Here is a 26,483-nt window from a genome sequence, read left to right as displayed (position 1 = left end):
TATTGTTATCAATGGTCATTATTTAGGTGCTGACGAGAGATCAAGCCAAAGGAGAAATCTTGGGTTATTACGTTTTGTACAACATAAAAAGTAATCCAACATTGGCAAATAGAACCGTTGATGGAAAAGAAACCACTTCGTACGAGATATCATCCTTAAAGGAGTTCACCTCGTATGAGTTTGCTATGCAAGCTTTCAACAGCAAGGGGGTCAGTCAAAAGAGCTCAGTCTTGGAGAAAAGGACAGATGAAGATAGTAAGTTTATCTGATTTTGATATTTTGTTATATCACACATACAGTAATCTTGAAAGTGAAATCTGCTAAGGCAAGCCAATTTTGATTGGCATGCTGACTCAGTCAATCAGAATCTCGTAGTTATATCATGGATAGCGGCAACAGCAACTCATGAACTGTGCTACAGTTCTTGTTTTTAGCTTTAAATTACAATCAAGGTTTAAATCTCAAGCGCTGATTGGTATATATTTCAAAGACTAGGTGAATCAATTTGATTGGTTTGCATAATTAAAATGTTTCAGCTTTTTCGCTTTATAAGCAAGAAGACAAAACTTCCAGGACCAGCATATAAACCCTAAATAAAGTTTTTGCGATATGCCTTAACCCATTACCTTAGGCGGCCGTGACGAGCGTTGGCCTTTGTTCCACTTCTGACGTCATCGCGTTTGACCAAAATTGGCATCACTTATACTCAAATTCTACAGGAGGAAAACATCTTTCCATTGATGAGAGATCAGAGGTTTCGGTACAACTGAGCCGAAAATGCTCAGAAATTTGAGTGAAAAACTCGGAACAAGATTTCCCTCAACTACACTTGGCTTCTCCATACTAGGAATTTTCCGTCTCGATGATGCTTTCTCGGGAATTCTTGAACTGGAGGCAAGCCCAGTAGAAGGTCAATCACTGCAACGAAAAAATGAGAAAAGGAGAAAAAGGAAAGGCGAAAAGAAATTTAAAAAAACCGAAAACCGTAAAGTCGTAGGTTTCTGCACATGCCCGAGCAAAAATGTCATAAAACCTGATGCTATTGAAAAGAAAGGCATGCTGTCATGTTGCAAATGTCTTTTTCAGTAGATTGCAGCTAATTTGCTCATGTCCAGGCTAAAAATGTCCGAAATGCATCAAAAAGACATTTTTGGCAAAAAGTTCCGGATGTCAATGGGTAAAAGTTCTTAAAGTAATCAAGCTTTCGGATTCAGCACCCTTTCCTTATAATAATAATAATAATAAAATATATATATAGCGCCAATATCCTAAAAGTTAAAAAGTACTACTTTCTAGGGTCGTTACCTTGACCTTAGCATGCTTAAGATCTATACATACTCTTTTGAATCATTAATCTTTATTTTAACTAGAAATTGTGTCAACCATAAACTGAAGATATAGAGAACCACTACATAAAATTAATTATTTTGTGTCATTGCAGACTTCAGAACTTTCCGTAGTTTCAGGAATTTTTCTCAGTGTTTAAGCTTTAAGCATAATAAAGAAAGAAGAGGTTTATGCTTAGTTTTTAGAAGATTCTAACAGTTTTGAAACGAAAAGGACAAAGCTGATTGAAAACATCAGAAAGCGGAACCTAACATGATTATTTATTTGGTGTTTTCACTGGTCTTGAGAAATTGTCGCTTCCAGAACTTTTCTGGGTAATTAAAGTAATTTTAATGGATCTTTTCAGCGATCCGGCGGTCATTCTGAATTCTGTTCATCCTAATAGCCCATTGGGATGCTTAGGGGGCGAATACATACTAATTTGCCCCCTTAGCATCCCATAATAGCTATTTGAAACAGTAGAATTTAAAACGGCTGCGGTATCGCCGAAATGGTCCTTTGTTCAGTTCTTTCTTTGCTTGCTTGATTCATTCTTTAGCCTATTTCTTTGCTTTCCTTGGTTCATTCTTTAGCCTTTTTGCACCACACTATTGCGTAATTATTTCAGACTTCCCTATTAGCGTCGTAATAACGTTTTTGTTTTTTCTCTCTTTGTTTTTCTCTTCTTTTCCTTTCTTTTTATGTGAGCATTTGTGCTATCTTACTGATCTGCAATTTATTTTCATTTGACACTGATGTCAACTGGCTGCCTGGCTCCGCTAGCCCCATATGATTATTCCAGGCACCCAGTGCTCTAATTTTTATTTTTGTACAGTTAGTATCATAGTGTGAGAGAGTACAAAGAAAGATTATTATTGTTGTAGAGTATAATTAATGTTTATGCCATTTGAAACTCAAATGAACTTTCTATATCAGGACCTAGTGCTGCACCACAAAATGTACAAGGACAGAACAGCAGTTCAACCAGCATCTTAGTCACGTGGGATGAAGTTCCAGCTGATCAACAGAATGGTTTCATCACTAATTACACCATTGCTTACCACTCACAAACAGAAAATGACAATGGAAGTGTTTTGGCTGGTCCTGATGATCGTCAAAAGAATTTGACAAATCTACAGGAGTACGTCAACTACAATATCACAGTGTTTGCATCTACTGTGAAAGGAAATGGACCAGCCAGTGACCCTGTTATTGTAAGAACAGACCAGGATGGTAAGTTCAGTATGTTCCCAGTAACGTACCCGACTTCAGTATTGAACTGCTGTATCTTCCTGTACTCACTGGAAATCTGAAATTTGGCCCGATATAACACATTTACTCTTAATGTGATATCAGAAGGTTACATCTTTACACTTGTAGCCGTCGTACATTTCAATATCTGCAAAGCTAATTAGTTGCCCACTATCCGAACAGCGAGTCAGTTATCAGAGCACAATACACTTGCAACATCAAGTTAACTTTCTGCAGTCAAACGATGTATTTAGCTTATTTTCACTACTTGCAAAGTTGGCCTTTGTTTCGGGAAAAGAAATCGGCTAGCTAGTAACCAAGCATCGTGGTCAAAGGAGAAAGGATTTTTCATTCTACTTCGTGTTATTCCAGCTAATACAGTCACGCGAAATCAACACAGGAAATAATTCGAGTCGAAAATGAAAGTCAATAGACTTTCTATGGTGTTGCCTGGTGTAGCTTATATTCATATCTTAAAATCATGGACAAAGTTATCCAAACAAATTGTTACACTTTGCAAATTTAGAAGAAAATGGTCGGAAACTGGGCGCACTAAACCAAAACTTAGTTAAGGTTTCTGACTTCTGTTATTTCAGAAAAGTTCAAGTTCATTTCAAATTAAACGATGTTCTGATCACTAGAACTCTTCGAGTTTCTTCACGTCAAAAATAAAAGAACTTCCTTTGAAAACGTTATCACATGTATCAGACTCTTTGTTTAGCATTGGTAGTATTACCGTCCTCTGAATATCGCAAATTTTAACCACGACCATTTTACTCACCGCGAAGGCTTGTTTCTCAAGCTAACAGCGCGCTGAAACCTTTATTCGAAAGCTGAAACGTTTAAATTCCTTTCGGAAAATTTCCTTTTAAATGACACGCACAACGTAAAAATGGGTTTTATATAAAACTGGTCAGATACTGGTACTGGTCAGAAACCAGACAACATACCGTACCTTTCCTTAGAAATTGCTGTGCATGTTGTGGCAGTTTCTTTCTGTTTTGTTCAGTTTAAAGAACTATAATCGCATGTTGTCAATTCAAAAATTTGTTTAATATAAGTTCTCAAAATACTGTACACCGTTAGGGATTTTAGAGGCTTTGCAAGGTAAGAGGTGATGCAGTTCATTTTCTTTTCTTGCCATGCTTTTAAAGTCCAATCAATACATTAAAGTAAGCTCCAATGATCTTCCTCTCATAAACTACTAGCTTAAAGTGGCATAGTGATCTCTGGCAGGCTTTTGTTTTCATAGACATCACAGAGCAGGACACCCAGATCTAACACTAGTAAATACCAATAGGAAGGTCTATGGCAAACGCTAAAAGAAGCACGTCATTAATTAGTAACTCATCATAGTAACACAGCAAAGCCCAATCAACCACCATTCAACTTGTTTTGAACTTTTCTGTCAGAACCTGATGGCCCTCCACAAAATGTAACAGGCCAGAACAGCAGCTCAACAAGCATCTTGATCACTTGGGATGAAGTTCCAGCTGATAAACAGAATGGTATCATCACCGGTTACACCATTACTTACCACTCACAAACAGAGAATGACGATGGAAGTGTCTCGGTTGGTGCCAATATTCGTCAAAAGAATTTGACAGAACTAAAGGAGTACGTCAACTACAGTATCATAGTGTTTGCATCTACTGTAAAAGGAAATGGACCAGCCAATGATCCTGTTATTGTAGTTAGAACAGACCAGGACAGTAAGTACTTTATATTTGTATCCTTTTCTTGTGGGTGTTATGGTAAATTTTGTGGCTGCTTGGTATTAGAATTTCATAAGCGGTTTACACGGTAAGAGATCATGTAAGGAAAGTCTGCATAGTACTAGCCAAGTTGCCCATCAGGCAGGTGCGTATCTCCGCTTTCAGTGGCATCAAGCGACTAGGAGGTTTTCTACTTCTCCCTGGTTGAGATGCTAGTCCATTGCATGATTAGCCCCAGCATTAAGTTCGCCAGTACCCATTTCTACACCTGGGTGGAGAGAGTCACTGTGAGAGTTAAGTGTCCTGCCCAAGAACACGACACAATGACATTTGATGCCTTCGATCAGGGCTCGAACCAGGACCTCTCGATCCAGTGGCGCGCGCACTAACCATGAGGCCACCGTGCTTTCACAATAGATCATATTCATGTACAGATGATTTTCATTCCTTTTGTGTGTTTTAAGTCAAATCATTACGGAAACACCAAAGTACTGCTTTTAAAACAAAAACGATCGATTTCAGGCAGTATTGGAAGTACAGCTAAGTCGTCACCCTCTCTTTACCCGGTCGCAAAAATGTACTAATATAATCAGTTTACAAGTGAATATATGAAAAATCATATGTTGGTACTGCGGAGAAACATGATTGATCATCGCAGTTATGCACACAACTTAAGCAGTTGTGAAATCAAAACCTGCGTTCGAATCCCGTTCAGCCCCAGAATTTTTTTTTCAGGCTTTAATTTCACAACTGTTTAAGTTGTGTGCATAACTACAATGATCAATCATGTGTTCATATGTCTTTCTCCATAGTTCAAATATGTTTTTTCATATATTCGCTTGTATTCTTCACCATCTACGGCCCGGGTGTATTACAAACTCACGAAGTGACCAGCTTCCAGATGGCTTGATAGCTCGGTTGGTAGAGCAGTACACCGTTATCGCAGAGGTCATAGGCTCGAATCCCGTTAAGGCCTGAACTTTTTTGTTTTTTTTTTCATACTTTAATTTCACAACTGCTTTAAAAGTTGTATGCATAACTGCGATGATCAATCATGTGTTCGTACATAATCAGTTTAATACAGCAAACCAGATTTGCTTTAAGTGACCACTTCTGTTAAGCGGCTGAGGTCACTGCTTTGCCGTTCCAACCAGAGATTTTGTATTGTTTTTAATTCTATTTAACTGCCAACGAGAATACTGCTTGGTGTTAAAAAAAATAGAGGTTTCCGCCATATACGTATAAGGCAAATTTCTGCTGAGTGAACGCCTATCCGGTGGCCACACTTTTGTAAGTGACCCATGCTCATTTCTCAGGGGCGGCTTCTTAATAGACGTTTGACTGCAACAACCTTTATATTGTACCATGTTTCTTGTATGTACACATCACGCGTGTACAGTATTCCCTCCACATCAGACAACTAACATTAGACATATCCTTGACAACCTTAAGGTAATTCGCCTGAAATAAAACTGCACATAGATTTTGGTTCAAACTTTGTCCACTGAATATTTATCATATGAGAACTTTAATTATAAAATAAAAAAGGGGGTGCCCATGCTCGTTAAGGAGCAGTGAGGCATTAAAACTGTCCCATTTTAGCACTATTTGATGCTTATTACAAGAACGCATTCCAAGTTATTGTAAACTCTTTGTGAGCCCAGACTCATGAAAACACGCCTCAAACTACAGTCAACACTTGTGTCGGACACAAATAAACTTATTAAGTTTGATTTTAACAGACAGCTGAATCCTTGTTAAAATATTGGAACCAAATTGCTTGCCACGGCTATCAAACTGCAAAATAGAAAATACTACAGTGCAGCTGCTATTTTCCTTATTTATTCAATTTTCTACTGTAGAAATCAGATCAGTCTTTTGTCACGCAAAGCTAATGATTAGTTGATTAACATGACTGGAAAAAATTTGGGGTGCTCAAGCTCGTTAGTGAGCTATAGCCATTTTTCAACTGACAGAACTCAATATTAAGGCAAATCCACCATGTTTTCAATGTGCGCGTGCACGAACGCGCGCTAAAGACGCCATAAATTATGCGCAATAAGGATGCGCCATGCAAATGTGAGGAATCACCTTAAGAAACAGTTCTTTTGGAAGTCTTCGTAGGAATAATATATGAAAGACTAGTGACAATCATTTCAAAATTAACTTGTTTTGAACTTTTCTATCAGAACCTGATGGTGCTCCACAAAATGTAACAGGCCAGAACACCAGCTCAACAAGCATCTTAGTCACGTGGGATGAAGTTCCAGCTGATCAACGGAATGGTATCATCACGGGTTACATCATTACATACCAGTCACAAACAGAGAATGACAATGGAAGTGTTTTGGTTGGTGCTAATAATCGTCGAAAGAATTTGACAGAACTAAAGGAGTACGTCAACTACAATATCATAGTGTTTGCATCTACTGTGAAAGGAAATGGACCAGCCAATGACCCTGTCATTGTAGTTAGAACAGACCAGGACAGTAAGTGCTTTATATTTGAATCATTTTCTTGTGGGGCTATTAAAGTGGATTTTGTGGCTGCTTGGTTCTTGTTTGTTAATCACTTTGGAGCTGATCTCTCCGTGTAAAATTGGTTTCTTTAACTAGTTAGAGACAGAAAACTGAAATTATCAATGAAAGGAATTTCGTCAAAGAAAATAACCCGTGCACTTTGAAGGACGGTAGAAATGTGCGGTATTAGAATTCCATAAGCTGTTTACATGGTAAGGGATCATATCAGTAGAAATGATTTTCTTGCCTCTTCTTTGTTTTAAAATCAAATCATTACGGGAAGACCAAAGATTGTTTTTTAAACATGAACTATTGTTATTATATGGCTAGCTCTGTGACCGGGCAAAATGAATCAACTCCTGTACTGCGATTGGCTATCCAAGCGGGCAAGATTCAGCTTTCTTGGCACTATGTTAAATTTAGCCAAATGATAAATCCTTTATTGACCTACAAGCTTGTTTGATCAAGATGGATGGATATTTCGTCTCGGTCCACAAACACGCAAAAAAATAATTTGGCCAATATCCAGCCATCTTGAGCTCACACTTGGTCAATGACCCAATTTTTACAATAACTGTCTAATTTCTCGCGCGCTGATTGTCTCATTTTTATCATCAATAAGAGTACAGACGAATAAACTTTTAATTTATGCAAACTTTCACGTTCCACTTTCAGCGGTCAAACTGTCAACTTTTTAGTCAATGAGATTCTATGGACTTCTTTGAGTAGCCAATCAAAAAGCGACAAAAGCTATTGACAATGTTCGCGACCTTTTGAATAAAATTTACTTATCTTTATTTACGGCAAGTTAACGCCTCTTTTCCCCTCATTTATTACCAGCATTTGACCATTTTGGGGTCTTGTTATTGTAAAAAACAAGTTTACGTCAGTTTTTTTATAGGCCTGTCCTCTTATTGATGATAAATTTCGTCATAACATTTTCAAAGTTTACTGCGGAACCATTCGCCTTCGGCTCGTGTCTCCACGGCCACTTTGACAATGTCATGACGCAACTTATCATCAATAGACAGACGCATAAAAAGATGACGTCAATTTGTTAAATATATACGCAGTATTGAAAGTACAGTTAGGCCAGTGCCCTATCTTTAGCGGACAGTTGTCAGAGTTCTAAAAATATGTATTAAAATATCAGTTTTATACTGCAAACCAGATTTGCGTTAAGCGACCATCACTGTTAAGCGGCTGGGGTCACCGTTTTGCCGTTCCAACCAGAAAATTATTTTCGAATTGTTTCCATACTCTATTAAACGGCCAACGAAAATATGGTTTGTCATTTCTTTACCCTGCTGCAGCTGATGAAAGGAAAGAGTGAGAAACTTTACTTAAATAAAGAATGTACATAAGCACATCCGTCAATATGCTAGGTACCTTTGTTGAAAGCAAAATCAGGGGATTGTGTCCTGTACTCCAGGGTATCATTGCACAGCCGCTTGCTTGGCCATTTGATTTCGTTTAAGCTTTTTTCTAGTTCTTTTGAGCGGCTACGCGTTTTTTCTGTGTTAGGCGTTGAAACATTGGACGTTTCCACCACATACAAGGCAAATTTATGCTGATTAAACGCATGTCAAATGGTCACACTTTTGTAAGTGACCCATACTCATTTCTCAGGGCCGGCTTCTTAATAGGCGTTTGACTCCAACAACCTTTCTGTTATGCCATGTTCCTTGTACGTACATATCATGAGTGTACAGTATTCACGCTGCATCAGGCAACTAACATTAAACATGTCTTGGACAACCTTAAGAAACACTTCTTTTAGAAATCTTCGTAGGAATCATATATGAAAGCCTAGTGACAATCATTGCAAAATTAACTCGTTTTGAACTTTTCTATCAGAACCTGACGGTGCTCCACAAAACGTAAGAGGCCAGAACAGCAGCTCAACAAGCATCTTAGTCATGTGGGATGAAGTCCCAGCTGATAAACAGAATGGTATCATCACCGGTTACACCATTACATACCACTCACAAACAGAGAATGACAATGGAAATGTTTTGGTTGGTGCCAATGATCGTCAAAAGAATTTGACAGAACTAAAGGAGTACGTCAACTACAATATCACAGTGTTTGCATCTACTTTGAAAGGAGATGGACCAGCCAATGACCCTGTTATTGTAGTTACAACAGACCAGGACAGTAAGTAATTTTAATTTGAATCCTTTTCTTGTGGGTGTTATGGTGGATTTTGTGGCTGCTTGGTTCTTGTTTGTTAATCACTTTTGAGCTGACCTCTTCTGCGTAGAATGAGCTTTTTTAGCCGGTCAGAGGGTAAAAAAACGTATCATTGATATCAAATTTGTGTAAGTAACGATCTCAAAGAAAATAACCCGTGAGTTTTGCAAGTATAACTGGGTAGAAATGTTCGATATTAGAATTTCATAAACGGTTTACATGATAAGAGATCATATAGGGAAAGTCTGCATAGTACGAGCCAAGTTGTCCATAGGGCAGGCGCGTATCTCCGGTTTCAGTGACATCAAGCGACTAAGAGTTTTTCTACTTCTCCCTGGTTGAGATGCTAGTCCATTGCATGATTAGCCCCAGCATTAAGTTCGGCAGTACCCATTTCTACACCTGGGTGGAGAGAGGCACTGTGAGAGTTAAGTGTCCTGCCCAAGAACACGACACAATGACATTTGATGTCTTCGATCAGGACTCGAACCAGGACCTCTCGATTCCGTGGCGAGCGCACTAACCATGGGGCCGCCGTGCCTTCACAATAGATCATATACATGTACAGATAATTTTCATTCCTTTAGTGTGTTAAATCAAATCATTACAGGAACACCAAGGATTGTTTTTTAAACAAAAACGATCGATTTTAAGCAATATTGGAAGTACAGCTAAGTCGTCACCCTCTCTGTACCCGGTCGCAAAAATGTACTAATATAATCAGTTTACAAGTGAATATATGAAAAATCATATATTTGAACTGCGAAGAAAGAAGTATGAAGGCATGATTGATCATCGTAGTTATGCACGCAACTTAAGCGGTTGTGAAATTAAAGCCTGGGTTTTTATCCCGTTCAGGCCTAGAAATTTTTTTCAGGCTTTAATTTCACAACTGCTTAAGTTGTGTACATAACTACGATGATCAATCATGTCTTCATAATTCTTTCTCCGCAGTTCAAATGTATGATTTTTCATATATTCACTTGTGTTCTTCACCATCTACGGGTATATTTACCGGTATATTACGAACTCTTGGGCTTGATAGCTCAGTTGGTAGAGCACTACACCGTTATCGCAGAGGTCATAGGTTCGAATCCCGTTTAGGCCTGAATTTTTTTTTTTCTTTCAGGCTTTAATTTCACAACTGCTTAAGAGCAGCTTCGCCTAAATATCAACTAGACTTGGAAATAGCGAAAAAATCGAATTTCTTCAAATTCGCCCACAATGAAGCCCTACGGGCACTAGTTACAAAAATATTGTTTTAAGCTCGATAAATCAAAAATTATTTTTTTACGCAATTTTTTCGTTTCGATGTCCCAAATCGGCCATAATCGATCGAAAATGAGTGGCATATTCAGAGGCTTGTAAACTCAAAAGTAAAAATCTTCATTACAAACTGATGGTACGTCGTATTTGTACTTTCTTTCTTGTCTATTTAGAGCTAAATAGATCGCGATTTGATTAGAACTAAAATATTTGATGAATTTTCTAAATTAACGGCTCAAGACAGCTTAACAAGAGGTCTACATTTAGCCTATTTTCAAATGCTAAAAAGGCGTTCTGGTACACGGCTTTTCCCAAAACGACTAGTTTGGTCTGAAAGAGCATTGTTTTTTCTTCAAATTAGTGAAATAAAATTTTTGGGTAAATAAAATCGTGAGCGCTGAGATAGCGAACTAAATGCAGCACTTCTTTCTGAAAACGTGACCTTTGACCCAAGCGTTACGAAACCGATTACTGCAAGAAAACCCGGAAGAAAAGCAAACACTTCGTTGTTTTGAAACAATTTCTAGTGATATCTCTCCGAAACCATGCCTGCAAGAAACTCTTTCCAGATGTGAAATCTTACAGGGTCGAAGAAGGAGCTAAAGGGCGCATTTTGTTACAATAACTTTGTTTGCTGAGAATTGACTTGAAGTCAATTCCAGTGAAATTTGCAAACTTGAAGTATGTTAGCCGATACTTACCTGAATATTTATATTTACAGAAGAGTCGTCTTCTTGGATTAACCCTTCAAAAGAAGCTAGACCCAGATCTGGAAACCTCTAAAAGAAGAAATGTTTAATGTTCCGTGACCTGCCCGCAGCTATAAATTCCATGCACATGCCGACCGCATGTCGTAAAACTAACTGACCTCCACTGACAGTTTCCTAGGGCAACCCCAAAATAAAGAATCGCCAAAAATGTAAAGTGAAATTTGCTGTCTTCATGAACAGTTAGAAGCTAGAGTCAAGTTCCATTACCTTTTGAAAGTGCTCGATTTTACTTTGTTCACTCAATAATTACTGTCACGTTCGAATACTGCGTAGTATCGGTCACGCCAAAACACTGTAGACCATATGCAGACTGAGTAAGTTTCCCACACAAAGTCTTGTATGCGTTTGTCTATTGAATCTAACGTCAAATACTGCGCTTGTGTGGCCTGTGGATAAATGACAAACGTTCAGATATATTGAACACTATTTTGTAACTAGAGCCAAAAAAAATGAGTCAAAATGAAAGGTCCAAACAAGTGTCTGCAGTCTGCACGGTCTGCACTGTTTTGGCGTGACCGATTCGCGGAATTCGAGAGTGACAGTAAGAAGAATTGAGTGAACAAAGTCGACGCAAACAAATAAAATCAAGCACTTTGAAACGGTGATGGAACTTGACTCTAGCTTCTAACTGTTCATGAAGACAGCAAATTTCACTTTACATTTTTGGGGATTGTTTATTTTGGGGTTGCCCGTGGAAACTGTCAGTGGAGGTCAGTTAGTTTTACGACAAACATGCGGTTGGCATGTGCATGGAATTTATAGCTGCGGGCAGGTCACGGAACATTAAACATTTCTTCCTTTAGAGGTTTCCAAATCTGAGTCCAGCTTCTTTTGAAGGTTAATCCAAGAAGACGACTCCTCTGTAAGTATAAATATTCAGGTAAGTATCGGCTAACATACTTCAAGTTTGCAAATTTCACTGGAATTGACTTCAAGTCAATTCTCAGCAAACAAGGTTATTGTAACAAAATGCGCCCTTTAGCTCCTTCTTTGACCCTGTAAGATTTCATATCTGGAAAGAGAATCTTGCAATCATGGTTTCAGAGAGATATCACTAGAAATTGTTTCAAAATAACGAAGCGTTTGCTTTTCTTCCGGGTTTTCTTGCAGTAATCGGTTTCGTAACGCTTGGGTCAAAGGTCACGTTTTCAGAAAGAAGTGCTGCATTTAGTTCGCTATCTCAGCGCTCACGATTTTATTTACCCAAAAATTTTATTTCACTAATTTGAAGAAAAAACAATGCTCTTTCAGACCAAACTAGTCGTTTTGGGAAAAGCCGTGTACCAGAACGCCTTTTTAGCATTTGAAAATAGGCTAAATGTAGACCTCTTGTTAAGCTGTCTTGAGCCGTTAATTTAGAAAATTCATCAAATATTTTAGTTCTAATCAAATCGCGATCTATTTAGCTCTAAATAGACAAGAAAGAAAGTACAAATACGACGTACCATCAGTTTGTAATGAAGATTTTTACTTTTGAGTTTACAAGCCTCTGAATATGCCGCTCATTTTCGATCGATTATGGTTGATTTGGGACATCGAAACGAAAAAATTGCGTAAAAAAATAATTTTTGATTTATCGAGCTTAAAACAATATTTTTGTAACTAGTGCCCGTAGGGCTTCATTGTGGGCGAATTTGAAGAAATTCGATTTTTTCGCTATTTCCAAGTCTAGTTGATATTTAGACGAAGCTGTTCTTAAGTTGTGTGCATAACTGCGATGATCAATCATGTCTTCATACATAATCAGTTTAATATTGCAAACCAGATTTGCGTCAAGTGACCACCTCTGTTAAGCGGCAGAGGTCACTGCTTTGCCGTCCCAACCAGAGATTTTGTATTGTTTTAACACTCTATTTAAGGGCCAACGAGAATATTGCTTGGCATTACTTTATCCTGCTGCATTTGATGAAAGGAAAGAATGAGAAACTTAACTTGAATAAATAGTGTACATAGGCACATCAGCATGATAGATGCCTTTGTTGAAAGCACAATAAGGGAATTGTGTCCTGTACTCCAAAGTATGATTAAACAACCACTTGCTAGGCCATTTGTTTTCGTTCAAGGTTTTTTGTAGTTCTTTTTTTGGCGCCTAAACTTTTTTGTCTCTTTGCGTTAAGAAATGGAAGTTTCCATCACATCCAGTGTTAATTTCTGGTAAGCACCTATTTTCCGTGGGTTGCTTAGACATTTAGCTGCAACAAACTTTCTGTTACAACATGTTTCTTGTATGTACATATCACGCGTGTACAGTATTCACGCTACATCAGGCAACTAACATTAGACAGGTCCTTGACAACCTTAAGAAACACTTCTTTTAGACATCTTCGTAGGAATCATATATGAAAGCCTAGTGACAGTCATTGCAAAGCTAACTTGTTTTGAACTTTTCTATCAGAACCTGACGGTGCTCCACAAAACGTAATAGGCCAGAACAGCAGCTCAACAAGCATCTTAGTCATGTGGGATGAAGTCCCAGCTGATAAACAGAATGGTATCATCACGGGTTACACCATTACTTACCAGTCACAAACAGAGAATGACAATGGAAGTGTTTTGGTTGGTGCCAATGATCGTCGAAAGAATTTGACAGAACTAAAGGAGTACGTCAACTACAATGTCACAGTGTTTGCATCTACTGTGAAAGGAAATGGACCACCCAATGACCCTGTCATTGTAGTTAGAACAGACCATGACAGTGAGTAATTTTAATTTGAATCCTTTTCTTGTGGGTGTTATGGTGGATTTTGTGGCTACTTGGTTCTTGTTTCTTAATCACGTTTGAGCTGACCTCTCCTGCGTAGAATGGGCTTTTTTAGCCGGTCAGAGGTTAAAAAAACGTATCATTGATATCAAATTTGTGTAAGTAACGATCTCAAAGAAAATAACCCGTGAGCTTTGCATATATGACTGGGTAGGAATGTTTAGTATTAGAATTTCATAAACGGTTTACATGGTAAGAGATCATATAGGGAAAGTCTGCATAGTACGAGCCAAGTTGCCCATAAGGCAGGCGCGTAACTCCGCTTTCAGTGGCATCAAGCGACTAGGAGTGTTTCTACTTCTCTCTAGTTGAAACACTAGTCTATTGCATGATAAGCCCCAGCATTAAGTTCGCCAGTACCCATTTCTACACCTGGGTGGAGAGAGGCACTGTGAGAGTTAAGTGTCCCGCCCAAGAACACGACACAATGACATTTGATGTCTTCGACCAGAACTCGAACCAGGACCTCTCGATTCCGTGGCGAGCGCACTAACTATGCCTGTTAATAGACCATATACATGTACAGATAATTTTCATTCCTTCAGTGTGTTAAATCAAATCATTACGGGAACATCAAGGATTGTTTTTTAAACAAAAACGATCGATTTTAGGCAGTATTGGAAGTACAGCTAAGTCGTCACCCTCTCTTTACCCGGTCGCAAAAATGTACTAATATAATCAGTTTACAAGTGAATATGTGAAAAATCATATATTTGAACTGCAGAGAAAGAAGTATGAAGGCATGATTGATCATCGCAGTTATGCACACAACTTAAGCGGTTGTGAAATTAAAGCCTGGGTTTGTATCCCGTTCAGGCCTAGAATTTTTTTTTTTTTTTTTTTTTTTCAGGTTGTAATTTTACAACTGCTTAAGTTGTGTGCATAACTACGATGATCAATCATGTCTTCATACTTCTTTCTCCGCAGTTCAAATATATGATTTTCATATATTCACTTATGTTCTTCACCATCTACGGGTATATTACGAACTCTTAGGATAACCAGCTCTCAGACGGCTTGATAGCTCAGTTGGTAGAGCACTGCACCGTTATCGCAGAGGTCATAGGTTCGAATCCCGTTCAGGCTTGAATTTTTTTTTTTTTTTTTCCTTTCAGGCTTTAATTTCACAACTGCTTAAGTTGTGTGCATAACTACAATGATTAATCATGTCTTCGTACATAATCAGTTTAATACTGGAAACCAGATTTGCGTTAAGTGACCATCTCTGTTAAGCCGCAGAAGTCACTGCTTTGCCGTCCCAACCAGAGATTTTGTATTGTTTTAACACTCTATTTAAGGGCCAACGAGAATATTGCTTGGCATTTCTTTATCCTGCTGCATTTAATGAAAGGAAAGAATGAGAAACTTAACTTGAATAAAGAGTGTACATAGGCACATCAGCATGATAGATGCCTTTGTTTAAAGCACAATAAGGGGATTGTGTCCTGTAGTATGATTAAACAACCACTTGCTAGGCCATTTGTTTTTGTTCAAGGTTTTTTGTAGTTCTTCTTTTGGCGCCTAAACTTTTTTTGTCTGTGTGCGTTAAGAAATGGAAGTTTCCATCACATCCAGTGTTAATTTCTGGTAAGCACCTATCAAGTGGTTTCACTTTTGTAATTGACCCATGCTCATTTTCCGTGGGTTGCTTAGACGTCTAGCTGCAACAACCTTCCTGTTATACCATGTTTCGTGCATGTACATATCACGCGTGTACAGTATTCACGCTACATCAGGCAACTAACATTAGACATTTCCTTGACAACCTCAAAAAACAGTTGTTATAGAAGTCTTCGTAGGAATCATATATGAAAGCCTAGTAACGATCACTGCAAAGTTAACTTGTTTTGAACTTTTCTATCAGAACCTGATGGTGCTCCACAAAATGTAACAGGCCAGAACACCAGCTCAACAAGCATCTTAGTCACGTGGTATGAAGTCCCAGCTGATAAACAGAATGGTATCATCACGGGTTACACCATTACATACCAGTCACAAACAGAGAATGACAATGGAAGTGTTTTGGTTGGTGCCAATGATCGTCGAAAGAATTTGACAGAACTAAAGGAGTACGTCAACTACAATATCATAGTGTTTGCATCTACTGTAAAAGGAAATGGACCAGCCAATGACCCCATTGTTGTTAGAACGGACGAGGATAGTAAGTATTTTTTCCTGACTGACTAGCTGAGTGATAAGTACACTTTGAATAACCAAGAACTAACCATACTTTACGAAATAAGTAGGTCAGAACGTTTTTAGCCAGGAAAGAACATAACAGTCGAAAGACTGACAAACCATTTGCCCTTTGGAATTTAGAAATGTTGGTTTTTTAGAGAAAGAAAAACCGCAAAAGCCGGAGAAAAACCAGACCAGAACGAACAACAAACTCAACCCACATATGACGCCGTGTCTGAACTTAGGCCACATTGGTGGGAAGCGAGCTCTTTGACCACTACGCCATCCGTTATGATGGTTACTTTTTATATTCAAACGTTGGTCAGCATCCAAGCTGCTTCAAGTTTATTTTCGGTTGATAGTTGACTCGGGCTAGGCCCTCGTCGACTATCACGCGATAAAAATCGAGAGCGAATAATTTGATTGTTTTAGTACAAGTCTACTTGTTGTTAAAAATATTATCTAAATCCTCTTCGCAGACACTTTGTAAATGCAAAGTAGCTACCGCTATTTGTTATCAACCGCACACTTCTAGGCTACTCACTAATCTGTAACAGAATAGACAGCGTGTAGTGCAGTCAAATAAGAGAACGGCATTCGTGATGGAACGCTAGTAGATTTATACTATTTAAAATAATACAAATGTGATTCTCATTGAAAAATCAACAAGATTTCCGCAAAATGGGCAATTTCATACATTAGCAAGAGGAATCAGGTAAAGCTTGTCAACCCCTTCCTAAATGCAATGTTGTTTAGGATTAAGAAGCACCCTATTTGTAATAATAGCATCGTCTTGAGTCTTGAATCAGCTACTTGGAGGCTAATCAAAGTCATCACAGTGTTACAGTCAGTAGCATTTGTTATTCAGAATTAGAAAAATTGTTTAGTTTGCTTGATGTACATGGTGTACATGGTGAAGTTGTTGCCGGGCTGAAACAGTGTTACGTCATGTTAGCAAATAAAAATCTAACACTTTTTATATTCCTTTCAGGACCTAGCGCTCCCCCCCCAGGATTTAAGATTAAACGACACAACTTCCACTTCACTTTTAGTGAGGTGGAATGAAGTTCCAGCTGCGGACAAGAACGGTATCATTCGTAGTTATACCGTGAGCTACCAGGCGATCAGTTCTTTACTCGTTGAAAACACAACAGTCTATGTTCCAACACGTGAGGTGAATCTAACTGGGCTGATAAAGAATATGAACTACAGCGTCAGAGTTTTGGCGTCTACCGACAAGGGAGATGGACACTACAGCGATCCCGAATTTTTCGTTACAAACCAAGATGGTGAGTTAGCGTTCAGATTTCCTCGCATTATTTGGGAATAATCATACAAGTAAAGGTGTTCAGAAGAGATGTAACAAATAAAGGCTAGAGACGCTATATAGTAAGATCTATTATGGGTTGAAAACACGAAACGCTGGAAAACTTTTAAGGAGTTCAGATAGTTACAGGAAAAAACCCTGGACAAGAATGAAGAGGCTAACAAACCGCTTGTAATTTGATTTCTATCTGTTAATTTGTTTGTGATCGTCATTGTCCATTCCCTCGCGGTAGAGATCCGGGCTCTCTTAAACGTTATCTGTATATATCCGTTTAATAGCTGCGATACCATTACTATCAATACCATTATTCTTTGTTCAGTACCTGGTGCTGCTCCTGAGAATGTGAGAGGACACAACACCAGCTCAACTAGTATCTTAGTCACCTGGGGTGAAGTGCCAGCAGATAAACAGCACGGTAAAATCCTTAAATACACTGTCATTTACGAGGAGTCCGAGGGAGATGCAGAGACGATGGTATGGGTTGATTCACCCTCCCGTCAAATTGAGTTAACAGAACTTATAAAGTATACGGCATACAACATCCAGGTGTTAGCTGCAACTTTGAAAGGTGATGGACCACGCAGCAATCCCATCACTGTATGGACGGACCAAGACGGTAAGTACGAGGAAAACAACATTAAATTTTTGGTGCAGAGGTAGGGAGACTCGGTTGGTTTTCAACTCATGCCCTCAACTAAGGTGAAGAGCATGCAGAAAAGTTGGCTATAAGGCTATATTCATGTGCAAATCATTGTCGCCACTAAAAACAAACAATATACAAGTCGATAACAGGTAAGGGTAATAGCCTGTGTGAAAACTTAGTGGCCATCAGGACGGACACACAGTCTTGAACAGGAGAAAACTATTTTACAGGAAAAGTCGTTTTTTGATCATTATCAAAATTTTTAAAGAAAAACAAAATCTTAAGTGGAATGGTATACCATAAAATAAGTACATGGACAATCCCTTTCCCTTCCCATCGGCACTAATAGTAGTTAATCTCAATATAACAACTGGTATTAACCCTACTTGCACCCAGTTTACAAAAGCTCAAATTTTTGTATGTTGCAGTACCTTCGAAGGCTCCTGTACTTACTTCTGTAAAGGTACTGAGCAGTACTAGTGTCGAGGTGGAATGGCAGCCAGTTCCTGAAGAGTTTACACACGGTGTCATTACAAAGTACGTCATATTCTACACAGCTGAGAGAGGGACGGACGAAAAGGAAGTACCTGCGTCGCTTCTGAAAGCGGTCGTAAATGGGCTTAGTCAGTCTACAACATATTTATTTCGAGTTAGGGCTGAAACTGTGAAGGGTGCAGGTCCAAAAAGCGATCCTAAAAATGAGACAACTGAAGGTAAGGATATGTATGCTTTTCATGAACACGGCAAATAGCAGTTACCAAAAATTCAGCTGTATAGTAAAGCAGTAAGACTTGAAGCAAATGAACAATATTATTTTGAAATTGAGCGAAACATCTAAATGGCAGTAATTAATGCTGAAGTTGGACTGTTCAAACGAAGTGATACAAGCAACACCCGTGGTAGTATTATCCACGAGAGAACTGGGTACTATGTCTTAAAATTACTTTAGAGGAGTATGGCCCATATGTGGGATCAACTCTCTCACCTTTCTTCATTGTGCGTTGAATATTGGCTAGGAAAAACTATCAACTTCCAAACGTAAGTTCCTGCCAAAATCAGTTTCACCTTGCCAGATAGTATGTTGACGTTTCAATCAAACTAATGTACCTATACCTATATGTTGTTTTTCAGACCCACCGACCGCTCCGACGCCTCCCGATGGCAACATTGGAACAACAGAAGTGTCTGTCCCCTTTAAAACTAAGAAAGAGTTAAGTAATGGCAAACCTGTCAGGTAAGTGTTTTGAAATTTTGCCTTCGGTTGCTCTGTAACGCAGATTGTGCTGGGCCTCACTGAGTGTGTAGGGGATCGATCTTGTGGGTTTTTGTACTTCAGCTTACGTTACGATTTTCTATTTTGAAGAAGAAAGTACATAAAGTTTCTAAGACTACCTAGTAGCTTGTTAATTTTTAATTTCAAAGTTAAAAACAAAATTTCAAGAAACAGTTAAAGTGCACCTAACCCCAAAATTTTTTTTTTCGCTAAAACGAATCTACTTGTTATTTAAAATACCTCTACGAAAAAATTTTTGGATTCGGTTAAATCCTCGATTTTCTGTGCCCCGACGAAATCTCGAAAATAGCGCCAAAACACCGCCATTTTGTTTCACGACCGAGTTTGAGGAGAATGGGTCCAGCGGCTGTTGTGACGTCTACCCAGGAAGGTCGAATATCTCACGTCCTCTCATTTCCTTCACGATGGTGCAATACACATTCGAAAAGTGCACAGAAATGCCTTCCAGAAGTGCTATCGGCTGTTGCAGCAATATCCCAGATCTAAAGAAAGATATACTGTACAATTTACTGGCGATGATCGGTCCAATAAAGACATACACGATGGTTGATTTTGGTGAACCGAAACGAGCGAACTGAGTCTGTGAGAACCATTGAAGAACTCTCACTTGAATTTGTTCCGTAGACTTTCAAACCCTATTTTCAAAATTTTCTGCTTAAAGCCAACCAGCAATTTGTCGAAATACTACCGACAACCTATGTCTTCCAATCCCGCAGTATTTATAACATAGCCGGCAAAGTTGTGTGATCGATCAAGAAGCGTTACGACCAAATATACTGATATGTAAATAGGTCGCAACTGTACGCCGCCAACCAACACTTATTTCTCTTTCGATTTAGATAAAAGTCGAAGATTAATCCTTTAGAATTACATGATAACAAAATTGTTACACTCACAGAGTTTTTCGAAGGTTTGGAAATCAGCAGTGCGACAAACATTCTATGCAATAGTGTCGAAAATATGACCGCGTAACATTCATGTCTGCGGACCGCTTAGGGAACACATCCTTTTCGCTTATCCGACGAATTTCACTGCAAACTTTGAAAAAAATTTAAACTGGTTATTTGGAGTTACGACTTAAAACGTGTGAAATCGGTAATTGTATGAAATGTTTTCTTCCCAATTCCGCCTTGCTTCCCGCAGCTTCAAAAATACAGGCCCAAACAATTCTACGATTTTCAATCAATCGAAGCCAGTGTTTTGGAGGTCATCAAGTCTCAAAAACTGCAACACTTACGTCGCTCTTACAGACATGAAGCATCCCAGAAAGTAAAACACAAACTGGATTTAATAGAACAACCATACCTTGACAAAATACATTCTCGCAAAGGACAAATGTAAACGGGCTATAAACACGCGTGGGAGTCTTGTGTTTAGGTGACGAAATTACCATCCAAAGCAGTCCTTGAGTTTTCATTCCTGCTTTTCGTTTGCCTGCTCCTCCACTTCGTATCTAGCTTTCCATTTCTAATATACAAGCAGCTCGTCCGCAAAGAAGTCTTCCCTGTCGTCGCTTGAAATATTGCAAATTGTCCTCAAAGCTCTAAGCAGTGAGTTCACATTTGTCGAACGTGCTCGATCGAAGTTTATTTCGGTGTCTTCCGAATCGAAACCTAACTCTGACTCCGGTGACGAAAAAGAAATGATTCTGGAACAAAACTTGGACGTTTTAGTCCCAAAATATATTGGAATGATTTCTTTTGTTTTTCATTTTCTCAAGCAAATACAGAGAGCTGACTGAGGCGCCATTGTGTTTGGTTCCTGGGTAGACGTCATCAGCAAAGCCGCCCCAGACTCCCTAAAACGCGGTCGCGTAACACTTCAGGTGCGACTTTGAAAGGACACAGAAAATCGAGGATTCAACCAAATTCAAAAATTTTTTCGCCCAAATGCTTCGAATAACATGTGGATTCGTTTCAGCGAAAAAACATTTTTGGGGTTGGGTGCACTTTAAGAGCCACCTTAAATTTTGAATAACTTACGGTAGCGCTGAATTCCCTTCAAGAAAAGCTTGCAAACAGTTGCATCTTAACATGTGATCACAGGAATCCATGACCCATGGGTTCCTGGTGATCCATGATTATTTTGTAAAACAAATGGTTGCGGTTACCAAGCTCGGTTACTAGTTACTGGCACCTAAAACTAAAATTAATGGTGCAGGTTGTAATGTTTCTATAGTAAACCTACTAGGTCAAAACAATGACCAAAACGTGTTCTGCAATGATTGGGCGTTTGTTTGATACCATTATTGTAGGAAACATTGGTAATATAATCTCTTAAAGTATGATTATTATAAAATGCTGGGTACTATTGTAGGCTACCTTATGTGAAAACACCTTAATACACTCTTTTACAGCTTTTATCAAATGATCGTCACACCCTTAACAGATGGGCAAAACCCAGGAAAATCATCAGACGAGCAATACGTTAAAGTCATGCGAAATTACGATAACCAAGTGAAAGGAGAACCTTATATTACGGCTGAGTTCGCCAACGATCAGTCACGGACATCATTTCCTGTTGGTGACGGGAAGCATTATTCTAGAGATGGTGTTACTGAAGATAAGAGAAAGCGCAGAGAAACATCATGTGAGTCAGTTCACAACAAATGGCGTGACTACTAAAAATAAGGACCGTATACATCCATTTATGAGAATGTATATATTTACTTGAGAGCACGTTGGCTAAAGTTTGAAATTTTAACCCCCAACATGTAAGTCAAAAACCAATAAAAATTAAAGTTAAAACAAGTTTTTATAGGGAAAAAATGAAATGAAAGCCTAGAACAACAGGTTGTCATAAATGATTTGCTTTGGGATTAAAATTGCTCAGATTTATCAGAGATCGTAATTGGCATAATATACGTTTATTGCAAAGTAGCAAAGTACTATACCCGTATCAAATAGTCTTTCACACTAGCAACGAGCACGTTTCCCCAAGAGAACTTATAGAGATTTATTAGTAGACTTCAAATATATAAAATTCTTCCCGTCTTCAAAGTTTATGCATCCTTTAGAATAACATTTTTGAAACATTTCGAAAACTGTGGTGAACTTTGAGAATGTATGACGCCACTGTGACGTAAGATGGTGTCAGAATTTGGACAATCCCCACTTAAAATAAAGAATAATTTATAATATATAAGTGTAATTAGTTGGACGGTTGAAACCGTTTGCTTGTTGGCTTGTTTGTTTTTGTTGTTGTTGTTGTTGTCTTTTGTTTGTTTTGTGTTATTGCGACTTCATTGCCATCATTTCAGTTTCTTCCACCAGCACCTGGAGGGTCCCTTTATCCCTTTAATATATAAAAGTCAAGATACATTTTTCTAGACTCGGGAGGGCTTCATTTCTCTCCTAATAATTCATTTTGTCAGTTCTTATCGGAGCACGCACGAAATTGATTTAATCCCGGGGTGCCCTTCTGTCTTTCTTTTCAGCTTTGAGGTATAAAAACGGAAAGCTTGAAGAAGGCACAAGATACGCGGTCTTTCAACGATCTTTTGCCGAAGATGGTGATTATGAAAATGAGGGATTTATTACGTTTATCACCAAAGATGGGATCCCGACAACAACTTTGGTAATATCAATAGTTGTTGGGTTACTTGTTCTTGTGATCGTGGCTGGTGGGATTGTAATGTGGCGTCGAATGCATCCTAATGGTGAGTTTTAACTTTTTTATCTGTATACAGTTCAACCCCTATTAAACGGCCACCCTCGGGGAAATTGGTATTGGCCGCTTATTGGCGGGCAGGCGGGCGGGCGGGCGGGCGAGCGAGCGGGCGGGCGGGCGGGCGAGCGGGCGGGCGGGCGGGAGGACAGGCAGGCAGGCAGGCAGGCAGGCAGACAGGCAGGCAGGCAGGCAGGCAGGAAGGAAAGAAGGAAGGACGATCAGCAAAACAGTTACTATCTATGACATTTCAAAACGAAATAAAATGCAGCTTTGAAAAACACGCTGCTCTTTTTTTTTTTCTGGTTCTTTCATATTCTAGCAGAGACAAAGTCAGTTTCAAGGAATTCTCAACAAGGTTCCACGCAAGAAATCTTAGAGTTGTCTCCATATAGTCAACCATCCACAGAACCGAGTTACTACAACACTACTCTTAACGAGTTAGAAACTGAAGGGCAATTCACTTATGAAGTTGTTGATGACGCACGTTCTGGCCAGATTACTCATTATGATGACATTGTTCCACAACAGGAGGACACTTACGCGGAGATCGATCCAGGAGGCCATTACCAGCCATTAAATGTAAACCGTCAGGTTATATACGAAGGGTATGTGAAGCCGAAGCCAATCTTAGGCCGAGCCCCACTGTCAAACTCGTGAGAGTTATTACGATGAGTACGAAGACATATCACTTGCCTTCTGCTTCGTGTGCTGTGCACAAACGACGTAAAAAAAGAAAAGAAAAAAGGGAGCCATATGCACCAGAACTCGGCCACTTACAAATAATGTTAAAAGTAGAAGTGACGGCACTGTCGAAAAAAGTTAAAACGTACTTTCGGTGTGTTATTTGACCTCTAAATCCTTGAATATAGATAGATAGATAGACACCTGTATTTAACAGCAAAAAGTCAAAACGTAAAATTTTAGGGTTGTCCCTTAAGGGAGCTTACAAAGCATCTCTGCTATCAGTAGGAGCCCCGAAGCTATTACCTAACATAGATTACACAATAATAGGATATATTTAACAAATAAAGAAGCCTAAGTCGTGTATTACACTGTGATAAAACACGACGGGCATTTGAGAACACGAGGAAAATGTGCTAGTGTGTTCTACATTTCTCGAGTGTTCTCGAATGTGCGAAGTGTTTTATCATAGTGTAATGCACGGCTTAGGCTTATTTATTTGCTTTATGATATAGAGGTAATGTGGCGAAGAACAATAAAACGCGCTTTTTCTATGTTTTATACTCTGTTATAATAAAGTTTTCATATAACGCGCTCTCTGACTGGCTGAAACAGCGTGCTTTATCAGAGAACAGAGCAGGGATTGATAACAGTAAGCTGGCTTTTAAATTTTTGCTCCGGAATTTTGCCAAATTTGACCTAATTTAAACATCCCCTGTGATTCAGACAAACTCAGTGGAAACGAGTTCTATGTCTACAGTAAATATGGCTCACGGAAACCACTGTTAGCGATAGTAGAGTGAAAACAGTACTAAAATAACCAGTTTTGCTAGATTCCGGTCGACAAAACAGGTAGCGAAATAAACAAATTCTCAACCTAACCAGTGCTTCGATAAAGACAAATTTTTTACGAAGGCAGAACTTATACTAAAGAAGTAAAACAGCGACAGAAAACAACAATTGAGCTGTCTCTGTTTATGATGAGAAGCTTTATTTTTGTAAAAATGCTCAATTGCTCAAAACAACACTCACATTCAGTGTAGTAACACTCGTTCTCTGGTCATCTCAGCGAAGTGAACCAACGAGTGGTCAGCTCAAAGCTTGCTCTAGATATTCTCCACTGTGGTCGAAGTAAAACCGGTGGGAGTAGTTTAGCCTGTCTAATTTTTACGCTAGTTCGGGCAATCTTGCTGCAAGCGGCTGCAAGCCGTAAATAACTGTAGCTCCTTTCAAATTCAACTCAGCAAAATTATGGGCTACAACTTAAAGAATGCCAGAAATGGAAAGAGCGCATCGAAAATATCAAAATGGCCAAGTTTGAGGCCCCCATCATTAAAGAAGGAGATTTTATGACGCTCCAAATTTTTAAAAGAATAAGAAGATTTGTATGGAAAGCGTTGTTGGAGAGCAAGGCCTTGCTCTCCAGCAACATTTTCCATACAAATCCTCTAAATTTTCCGAAAATTCAAACTGTCGTATAAACTTACTCTTTAATTCCACGGGCCTCAAACTTGGCCATTTTGGTATTTTCGATGCGCTCTTTCCATTTCTGGCATTCTTTAATTTAAAGCTCATAATATAAAAATTTTATAGGAAAAATTTGGTCACGTGACCCCAGCTGCAAAGGGCCTATTATTGGATTCTTTACCATAAAACAAATAAAGAAGCCTCGACTGTGCTCTGTTCTGTTGTAAAGCACTGAGGAAGCGGTAGAGCACTCAAGAAAAACACGATTTCGTCTCGTGTTTTCCCCTACACTTCTTTCGTGCTCTACCGCTTCCTGCGTGCTTTACAACAGAACAGAGCACAGTCGAGGCTTCTTTACTCGTTAAATAAAACATGGGTTTTCGACCAATCAGAGCGCCAGGGCCCTATTTATATTATAAACAAAAATAAAAACACATAGACATCTATACACCATATAGAATATTACAACAAACACTGGAAATATGACTTGCCGATATTTCGTCTCTATTTAACAAAGACTTCGTCAGGGCAACTGAACAAGCGATCAGTACCGTTGCAAAAAATACCAAGCGTAATATAAGAGTTTGCAGTGGTAAACGATGGCTGAAATATAAGAGTTTGTATAGAGAATAGAAGATGTCATCGAAATCAATCAATGTATGGGTATTTTACCGAATAAAGACTCTTGAACATTTAATGGTGTCATTCTGGAGAGTTTATAGGAGATTTGAGGAAATTTTGATTTATTTATTTACCCTACGGTGTTATTAATAACAGCGTAGGACAAATAAATCAAAATTCGCTCAAAATTTTCTTTAAACTCTCCAGAATGAGACAAAATGACACCATTGAATGTTCAAGAGTCTTTGTTCGGTAAATTACCCGTACATTGAACGAATTTAATGCCATCTTCTAATCTCCATACAAACTCTTATATTTCAGCGACAGTTCACCACTACAAAATCTTATATTACGCTTGGACGACCTGTGGATATGTGCTAGTTGATTATATGCAGCAATATGAAAATGCACGCGCGTTATCAAGCGCGCGCGTTACAACACAGACCTAAATGGAATCTAATTGCGCACTAAAACAAGTCCCTGCTCGGGTTACGGCTGCAGAAAAAGTTACCACCATTTAGAATATTGATAAAGGATTTGCGATGGTAGATTTAATTGATAGTCGGTTCGAGATATATTGATAGCCTAAAGCCTGGTACACACTTGTGAAATAAGCATAGCATTAGTGAAATAAGACCAAGCATAAGCATAAGGAAAAGAAACATGTTTCATTTTCTTGTCCTGGCGCTCACGATTATTTCACTAGTGTTAAGCTTATCTCACAAGTGTGAACTAGACTTTAGCCACAGAATGCTGGTTTTCCTCTCCTCAGTTATAAGGTAATACAAAGAAGTAATCATGG

General features: G+C 38.8%; 1 pseudogene; it reads left to right on the top strand.

Annotated features, from left to right (window-relative positions):
* Positions 1-23,819, top strand: part of LOC145467322 (protein sidekick-1-like) — a 41,344-nt pseudogene extending 17,525 nt beyond the window's left edge.
* Positions 23,820-26,483: the final 2,664 nt, after the last annotated feature.

The sequence above is a fragment of the Orbicella franksi genome, chromosome 14 (genome assembly GCF_964199315.1).
Source record: "Orbicella franksi chromosome 14, jaOrbFran1.1, whole genome shotgun sequence".
Lineage (NCBI taxonomy): Eukaryota > Metazoa > Cnidaria > Anthozoa > Scleractinia > Merulinidae > Orbicella > Orbicella franksi.
The sequence above is the reverse complement of the archived record's forward strand: the minus strand, read 5'-3'. Positions and strand labels throughout refer to the sequence as shown.